The sequence below is a fragment of the Heptranchias perlo genome, chromosome 20 (assembly GCF_035084215.1).
Source record: "Heptranchias perlo isolate sHepPer1 chromosome 20, sHepPer1.hap1, whole genome shotgun sequence".
In the NCBI taxonomy this organism is placed as follows: domain Eukaryota; kingdom Metazoa; phylum Chordata; class Chondrichthyes; order Hexanchiformes; family Hexanchidae; genus Heptranchias; species Heptranchias perlo.
The window spans coordinates 23604522-23613307 of record NC_090344.1 but is presented as its reverse complement, the minus strand read 5'-3'; the positions used below and the strand labels follow the sequence as shown (position 1 = coordinate 23613307).

Genomic DNA, 8786 nt, shown 5'->3' with positions numbered 1-8786 from the left:
TGACAACACTGTCCATGTTGGGTTGTACATCGCATCTGCACACAATAGTGTGACTCACTCCATTCATGAAACATTTCTAATTGCCGCAGTTATTTGTCTCCCTGAATAACTGATGAAACTTCTATTCAGGTTGGTTGTATCAACATTGGTGACGGCCAGGTACTGAGCTCCGTTAACTTGTGTGTGCAAGAAATCATCATAGAGGTGGGGGGTGTAACTCAGTGGTAGAGCGTTTGACTGTTGATTAAGAGGTCTTTGGTTCAAATCCAGATGCCCTCTCTACCTTTTAAGTTCTTATCTTGTGAATCACAAACTCAGTCTGCCTTCCTTGCAGCAGCAGGATTGATGTTTACGTCGACTCGACAGCAGGGAAACAGGCCACTCATCCCGTTTGGTCCATGCCACGGTTCAAGCTCCACACGAGCCTCCTCCCTCCCCAATTCATCTCCTCCATCTTCCCCTTTGATCCATCTGTCCTGTTTGCTCCGACTGCTCCTCGTGGTGGCGAGTTCCTCATTCTTACCACATCAGAGACCATCTGATATCGATGACCTCTCGTTCTGGCCTCCGCCGCAAGATAGAAACATTTCCTCTCTCTGTCCGCCCTATGGAACATTTTAATTATCTTAAATAAATGTTCCTTATCTGGAATGTGCTGCCTGATAGGACGGTGGAGGTAGATTCAATTGCAGCTTTTAAAAAGGGAATTGGATAAACACTTGAAGGGTTTAAATTTGCAGGGCTACAAGGAAAGAGCGGGGGAATGGAACTAACTGGATTGCTCTTACAAAGAGCTGGCACCGGCTCGATGGACCAAATGGCCTCCTTCTGTGCTCTAACCTGTCTATGATTGTAAGATTCTGTGTCTGTACAGTGCCTGATAAAAGTCAAAGAAACTGAGGCAAGCAGAGGAATCAGGCTCAGGGGAAGGAGTCACATTCTGGAGGAGGAGTCCGGCTTTGGTGTAGGAATCAGGCTCTGGAGGAGGAGTCAGCCTCTGGGGGAGGAGACAGGGTCTGGGGGAGGGGTCATACTCTGGGGGCAGAGTCAGACTCTGAGGGAGGAGTCAGACTATGGAGGAGGAGTGAGACATTGGGGAGGTATCAGAAACTGTGCGGGGGAGTCAGGTCTCTGGGGGCGGAGTCCGGACTCTGGGTGCGAAGTCAGACTCTAAGGGTGGAGTCAGGCTCTGGGGGAGCGGTCAGGTTCTGGAGGAGGAGTCAGGCTCTGGGGAAGGAGTCAGACTCTGGGGGAGCCTTCAGACTTTCAGGGAGGTGTCAGGCTCTGGGGCAAAAGGCAATAGGAAGAGGTTAGGAAGGGTGTCAAAAAACAATTCAGAAAGCAATGAGAAACGAGGAAATTAATTCTCAAGGAATATAAAAAGAAATAATAAATTATTCTGCAGACACATCAATAACAAAAGGGTACTTACCAAATTAATTGAGCCACTAAGGGATACACAAGATAAATTCACAGATAATTACAGTGAAATGGCAGAAACATTGAATACTTACTTTGCCTCAGTATTTACCAGAGGAGACTAACAAGGTGGGCAGGACATTAGAAGAAGAGATCAGAAAAGGTGTAAAGATATTTCAGAAAGAAAGGGGGAGTTAATTGATAAACTTATCAAACTTAGAGAGGATAAAACCTCCGGTCTGGAGAAAGTGGATCAGTACATATCAAAAGTAGTTCGGGAAGAGATAGCAGAGGCAATATTGCAAATATAAATACATTGACTAGAAAAGGGAATAGTGTCAGAGGACTGGCGGACAGGTAATGTTATTCCGAAAACAAAAAGGGGAGATCGAACAAGTTAGTTCAACCAGTTAGTTCAACGTTGGTGGGGAAAAAATAATTGAATCCTTACTCAAAGATGAAAGAGAAAAATATCTAGAAAGCACGGATATCAAAAGGGAACGTCATGCTTGAACAAACTTATTGAATCCTTTGACGAAGTAACAGAAAGAGTGGACAAGAGTAAAGCAGTAGATGTAATATATTTGGATTTACAATAGGCCTTCAATAAGTTACCACATTGTAGACGCATGATTCAGATCAGGGCGTGTGGAGTCAGGGGACAGGTAGCAGAATGCATAGCAAGCTGGCTACAAAACAGAAAACAGACAGTAGGGGTTAAAGATAGTTAATCAGACTAGCAAAACGTGGGAAGTGATGTTCCACAGGGATCGGTGCTGGGACCACTGTTCTTCGACTCGGAAATCAATAGTACAATTTCAAAATTTGCAGACCTTGCAATATTGGGGAGTGCAGTTAATGCAAAGGAAGAATGAGTTAAATTGCAAGAAAACATTAATAATCTTGTAGAATGGGCGTGAAATTGGCAATTGAATTCCAATGTAAATAAAGGTGAGGTGGTGCATTTTGCTCGGAAGAATAAGAAGGCCACATATTGCTTGGTTAATAAGAGTGTAAATGGGGTGGAGGAGTAAAGGGATCTAGGGCTATCGATTCTCAAATTAATAAAAGCAGCAACAAAGGTTAAAATGGCCTTAAAAAGGCAAACCAAGCACTGGGGTTCATTTCTAGAGCGATAGGATTGAAAATTAGGGAAGTTACGTTAAACTTGTATAGAACTTTGTTAAGACCACACTGTGTATCGATCTATTCTACATATTATACAAAGGATATAGAGGCATTGGAGAAGGTGCAAAAAATATTCACTAGGATGATACCAAAACTAAGAATATATATCTATCAGGTAAGTTTAAACAGGCTGCGGCTCTTTTCTCTGGAAAAGAGACGACCGAGGGGTGACCTGACAGAGGTCTTTCAGATAATGAAAGGGTTTGACAGGGTAAACGGAGAGAAAATGTTTCCATTTGTGGGGAATCCAAAACTGGAGGTGAACAATGTCAGTTAGTCACTAATAAATCCAATAAGGAATTCAGGAGATACTTCCTTACTCAAACAGTTGTAAGAATGTGGAACTCGCTACCACACGGAACAGTAGAGACAGATAACATGGATGCATTTACGTGGAAACTAGATAAGCACACGAGGGAGAAAGGAATGGAAGGGTATGTGGATAGGGTTAGATGAACGAGGGATTGAGGAGGCTCGTGTGGAGCATGAACGCTGGCATAGAACAATTGGGCCAAATGGCCTACTGTCGACTCAATATAAATGACAATCCTGAAGCTGCATGGAAGGGGGACTGACAGTGCGACTCCCAACAGGAAACACTTAAAAGGTGGAGGGGGCGCTTCGATATGAACCAAAATCTTCTTAATGTACAGTTAAATGCTTTACCACCGAGCTACACGACCACAGCTATAACGATGTTTGGCACACACAAGGTAATGGAGCTCAGTCCCTTGTGTGTGATATCGCCATGCTGAAAAGAAGCTTCATCAGTTATTCTTGGAGAAAAATAACTCTGTCAATCTGAAATGTTTCATGAATGGAGTGAGTCACACGACTGTGTACAGATGCGGTGCACAATCCAACACGGAAAGTCTTGTCACTAAGCTTCAGTGAGCACTTCCTTACCACAGAACACGAACTAGAAGCACCAGCCAAACCGACACCTGAATTTCAACCAGAGGCTTCTCCAGCTCCAATCAAATGCTCTCTCACTGTGCTCTGACCCAAGCTCTTTAGACCCTTGCAGTCAACACAAGAAACACGAGGTTCAACGTGCATTTTCACAAGATCATGCTTTCAGTGCCATATATGTAAGTTTACAGAATATCACATCAATATAATAAATAATCATCCAGCAGGCATTGGGCAAGTGTGGACAGGAGGAGACAGTGTGTGAAGTGACTGTAACATGTGTTGAGTCAATACATTCAGTTATAGGATACGGAACAGAAGTGGGTCTTACCGAATGGAAAAGTGTGTAAAATGCAGAATTCACATTCTGGCCACGAAATAAGAGGCTGTGAGTGTCCAAAGTGTGAATTCTCCATGAAATGAAAGTGGAAAATGCTGAAAGGCCATCTTTGGTCGTCAAATGCAAGCAGAAATTGCTGATGACAGAATTGTGGCCCTCTTCCCCCATCATTCTTTTAATCCCTATTATGTTATGATTGCTGGTGCCGACATATTTCCCTACGATTACTTTTCTTATCAGATCCAGTTTATTTCCCATTGCAAGATGCAGCAACGATGCCTCTCTTGTCTGCCTGTCTCCCTTTTGTCCTTTAATCGATCCTGCCGGCCCTCCTTGCCTCGATCATACACTCACTCAATCACTCACTTACTCATTCACTCACTCACCCATTCATATTCACTCATTCACAAACTCACACAGTCATTCACTCACACAATCATTGATGCATTCACTCTCTCATTCACAGACTCACATACTTGCACACTCTCTTACTCACAGACTCACTCACTCACACACTCACTCGCTCCCTCAATCCCTCCACCGTAAACGATTGAGAAAGCCAGTATTAAGACATGGACCTAAGTAATAGATTGGAACAAAGCTCATTTTGAGGGGATGAGAATGGACCTGGGGAAGATAAACTGTAATAAATTTTGACAGGCAAAGAGATAGAACAGGAGAGGTAAATATTTGAAACGGTGACCAATATTTCAGGAGAAATATATTCCTCTAAACAGAAGAACAATCGGGCCAATAATGAAAGAACATTTGTTTGTGTATCCTTGTCTGTACATAATACATAAAATTATAAAATATACACAATATTATAAAAAGGATATCGAGGCAATGGAGGTGTTGCAATAAGGTTCACAAGGATGATACCAGAACAGAGAGGATATATTTATCAGGAAACATTAAACAGGCTGGGGCTCTTTTCCCGAGAAAAGAGAAGGCTGAGGGGTGACCTGATAAAGATCTTGAAGATAATGAATTTTTTAGACACAGAGAAAATGTTTCCACTCCCAGAATAACTGATGAAGATTCTTTTCATTCCAGATCCTAAACACTCGTTGCGTAAAAAAATTTGTTGCCCATGTCAAAATTAGTTCTTTTGCCAATCACCTGAATCTGTGTCCTCTGGTTCTTGACCCTTCCGCCAATGGGAACAGTTTCACGTTATTTCCTTTATATAGACCCTTCATGATTTTGAATTCTTCTATCAAATATCCTCTCAACCTTCTCTGTTCCAAGGAGAACAACCCCAGCTTCTCCAGTCTATCCACGTAACTGATGTCCCTCGTCCCTGGTACCAATGCAGTAAATCTCTTCTGCATCCTCTCTAAGGCCTTCACATCCTTCTTAAAGTGCGGTGCCCAGTGTTGGACAAAATATTTCAGTTGTGGCTGAACCAGTGTTTTATAAAGTTTCAGCACAACTTCCTTGCTTTTGTACTCTATGCCTATATTTTTAAAGCACAGGATCCCGTATGCTTTTTTAACCGCTTTCTCAACCTCTCCTGCCACCTTCAAAGATTTGTGTACACACAACTCCAGGTTTTTCTGTTCCTGCGCCACCTTTAAAATTGTGTCCTCTAGTTTACGTTGCCTCTACTGGTTCTTCCTGACAAAATGTATCATTTTGCACTTCTTTGCATTAAATTTCATCTGCTGCGTGTCCGCCCATGCAACCTTCCTTTCTGTGTCCCCCTGAAGTCTATCACTATCCTCCTCACTGTTAACTATTCTTCCAAGTTTAGTGTCATCTGCAAATTTTGAGATTATGCCATGTACACCAAAGTCCAAGTCATTAATATATATCAAGAAAGGCAGTGGTCCTAGTACCGACCCCTGGGAAACACCAGTGTATCTTCCTCCAGTCCAAAAACAATCGTTCACCACTACTCTCTGTTTCCTGTCACTTAGTCAATTTTGTATCGATGTTGCCACTGTTCCCTTTATTCCATGAGCTTCAATTTTTCTGACAAGCCTATTACATGGCACTTTATCAAACGTCTTTCGAAAGTCTATATACACCACATCAACCGCATTGCTGTTTCAGTGGTAGAATTCTCGTCTGCCACGCGAGGGGCTGGGTTTCGATTCCCGGCCAATTCAGGAGCATTTTCAATCTGCACTCATGAGATCGCCTGAGTTGGGTTAAATTAACCTTCAGTTTCAATCTGGTCACCGCTGTGAGACATTTCTTTCTCCATGTCTGTTGCATCGACAAAGCATCTGCCTTCTGTCCTGTGGACCTCAAACATGCTCTGGAATTAATTCAATCCCGCCTTCTGCAACGCTGACAAGATGTGAGAAACACATCAGTGAATTTCCACAAAAAATGATAACACAGCAGGGCTCGTCTGGGATTTGAACACAGGACCTCTCGCATTTCAATCAGTAAAAGGCGGAAAGGGATAACCACAATCCTAAACCAACGAGCCGTCAGTAACATTGCCAGACAACCAGCGTAAAATTTCCCAGCTACCCACAACCGATCGCCCATCATTTCAGGCCACTTCTATCCATCCAATCATAGAATTCTAGAATGGTTGCAGCAGAGAAGGAGGCCATTTGGCCCATCGATCCTGTGCTGGGTCGTTGTAGGAGCAATCCAGTTAGTTCTCTTTCCCCGTTGCCCTGCATGTTTTTCCTTCAAGTATTTAACCAATTCCTTTTTGAAAGTCACGATTGAATTTGCTTCAACCATCGTTTCAGGCAGCACATTCCAGATCATAATTACTCGTTGCGTTAAAAGAAAAAAATACTAATTTCGCCGTTGATTCTTTTGCCAAACACTTTACATCTGTGTCCTCTGGTTCTCGACCCTTCCGCCAATGGGAACAGTCTCTCTTTATTTACATTACTTAAACACTTCATGATTTTGAACATTTCTATCAAATCTCCTCTTAACCTTCTCTGTTCTAAGAAGAACAACCCCAGCTTCTCGGGTCCACGGAACTGAAGTCCCTCATTCCTTGAACCATTCTAGTAAATATTTTCTGCATTGGCCGGAAGACCTTCACATCCTTCCTAAAATGCGGTGTCCAGAATTGGACACAATACTCCAGCTGTGGCCGAACCAGTGTATTATATTGGTTCAACATAACTTTCTTGATTTTGTACTCCATGCCTCCATTTGTAAAGCACAGGATCCCGTTCCTTTTTTAATCACTTTCTCAACCTGTCCTGCCACCTTCAATGATTTGTGCACATATACCCCAAGGTTTCTCTGTTCCTGCATTCCTTTAGTTCATTTAGTTAATTTTTCCTCTCCCCACAAACCATCAGAGGGACTTTGGGCCCGCCTCTCCCTTCACAATACATCAGTACCGAGAAAACAACCGAGAATTTTACACACATAATGCGTTCTGCAACTTTTCATAATCATTTCAGTGTAATTTACTCCGTGTCCAACAATGTGAGGCCTCCGCCGGAGTGTCAGCTTTCTGTCTTTATAAACACTTCGATGTGTTTCGTTCCGTGTCCAACACTATGAGGGCTCCCCTGGTGTATAGACATCTTGTGTTTGTAAATGTGAAAATTGTTGAACGAGGGTTTGTGTGTAGGTGGTTCGAGGGTGAACTCTGATTCCCGCTCCCTGATGGTTGAATGGAGGAAAGAATGAATGAGAGAGAGGCGCGATGTGGGAGACGGGATGATGGAAGAATATGTCCAAGAACCTGGTTAAAAGTGGCCAAACACAAGATAATATTCAGATATCATCAGCAGAACATTAACATAACCTGAGCTCCGATATCTGGTCGAGTCCCATTCCCCCGAAGTAAGGAATGAGCGGGAGAGGCAATTCACCCGGTTTAAATTTTCTTCCAGGCGACGCCAAATTGTCCCACTTGCGATGGAGCCGGAATATATCAGTTGAGAGTGGGAAAATGTAAAGGTTCCTGGTGCAATTCCGAATTTCAGCAATATTTGGTTGTTTTGCTCTCGTTCTTTGTGCCGAATCTCGCAATTATTTACACTGAAATTTTAACCGGCACTGGAGGCTTGGGGAAGGAGTAGAGAGGCATCAAGGATGAGAAATTTTGATAGCATCTTTATTTCGCTTTATTTCTCCATTTCCTTCTGCATTTTTCTTTGCTTTTTGCCTCTCTCGGTGCCGGGCGAACATTTGATTTGAAGCATTTGATTCCTAAACTGATGCCTTTTCCACATCTCGGGGCGGTCAGACACGCTCTGTCTGTTTGTTACTGCTTGTGACCATGAACGGGAACAGGCCCCGAGTTAAACTTTTATCAGCAAAGCGACAGAGAGGTAACGCAGGGGGAAAAATACTCGTTGCCTCACATTGTTAGATACTCAGTGACACAGATTGTAATGTGTGTCAGTAAACATACTCGGATACTGAGTGACACAGATTGTAATGTGCGTCAGTAAACATACCCGGATACTGAGTGACACAGATTGTAATGTGCGTCAGTAAACATACCCGGATACTGAGTGACACAGATTGTAATGTGCGTCAGTAAACATACCCGGATACTGAGTGACACAGATTGTAATGTGCGTCAGTGCACATACCCGGATACTGAGTGACACAGATTGTAATGTTTGTCAGTAAACATACCAGGAAAAATGATTCCGGAAATGGAAAGAAATAGAGAGATAGAAAAAGAGAGAAAAGGGACAGATAGAAAGAGATGGAGACACAGAAAGTGAGTGGGAAAAGAAGGAAAAAATAAAAATAAGGAGAAAGATGTGTGCCTCCGCTCAAAGGGCAAATACATGTCAAACATATCAATGGATGTTATTCAAAAACATTTAACTTATGACATTTTGTTTGGATTTGCTTGTTTCTGAAGTCCGCCAAACTTTTAAAAGTGACTGAACCCAGGACCTTGGCGTTATTAACACCACGCTTTAAGCAACTGAGCTAACAGGCCATACATACCGTTTGACCTCATGGG

At 42.8% G+C, this 8786-nt stretch overlaps 1 non-coding gene across 1 annotated transcript; it reads left to right on the top strand.

Annotated features, from left to right (window-relative positions):
- The first annotated feature begins 207 nt into the window (after positions 1–207).
- On the top strand, positions 208–279 carry trnan-guu (transfer RNA asparagine (anticodon GUU)). The gene has a single exon. It is a non-coding gene; the product is annotated as a tRNA-Asn (tRNA).
- Positions 280–8786: the final 8507 nt, after the last annotated feature.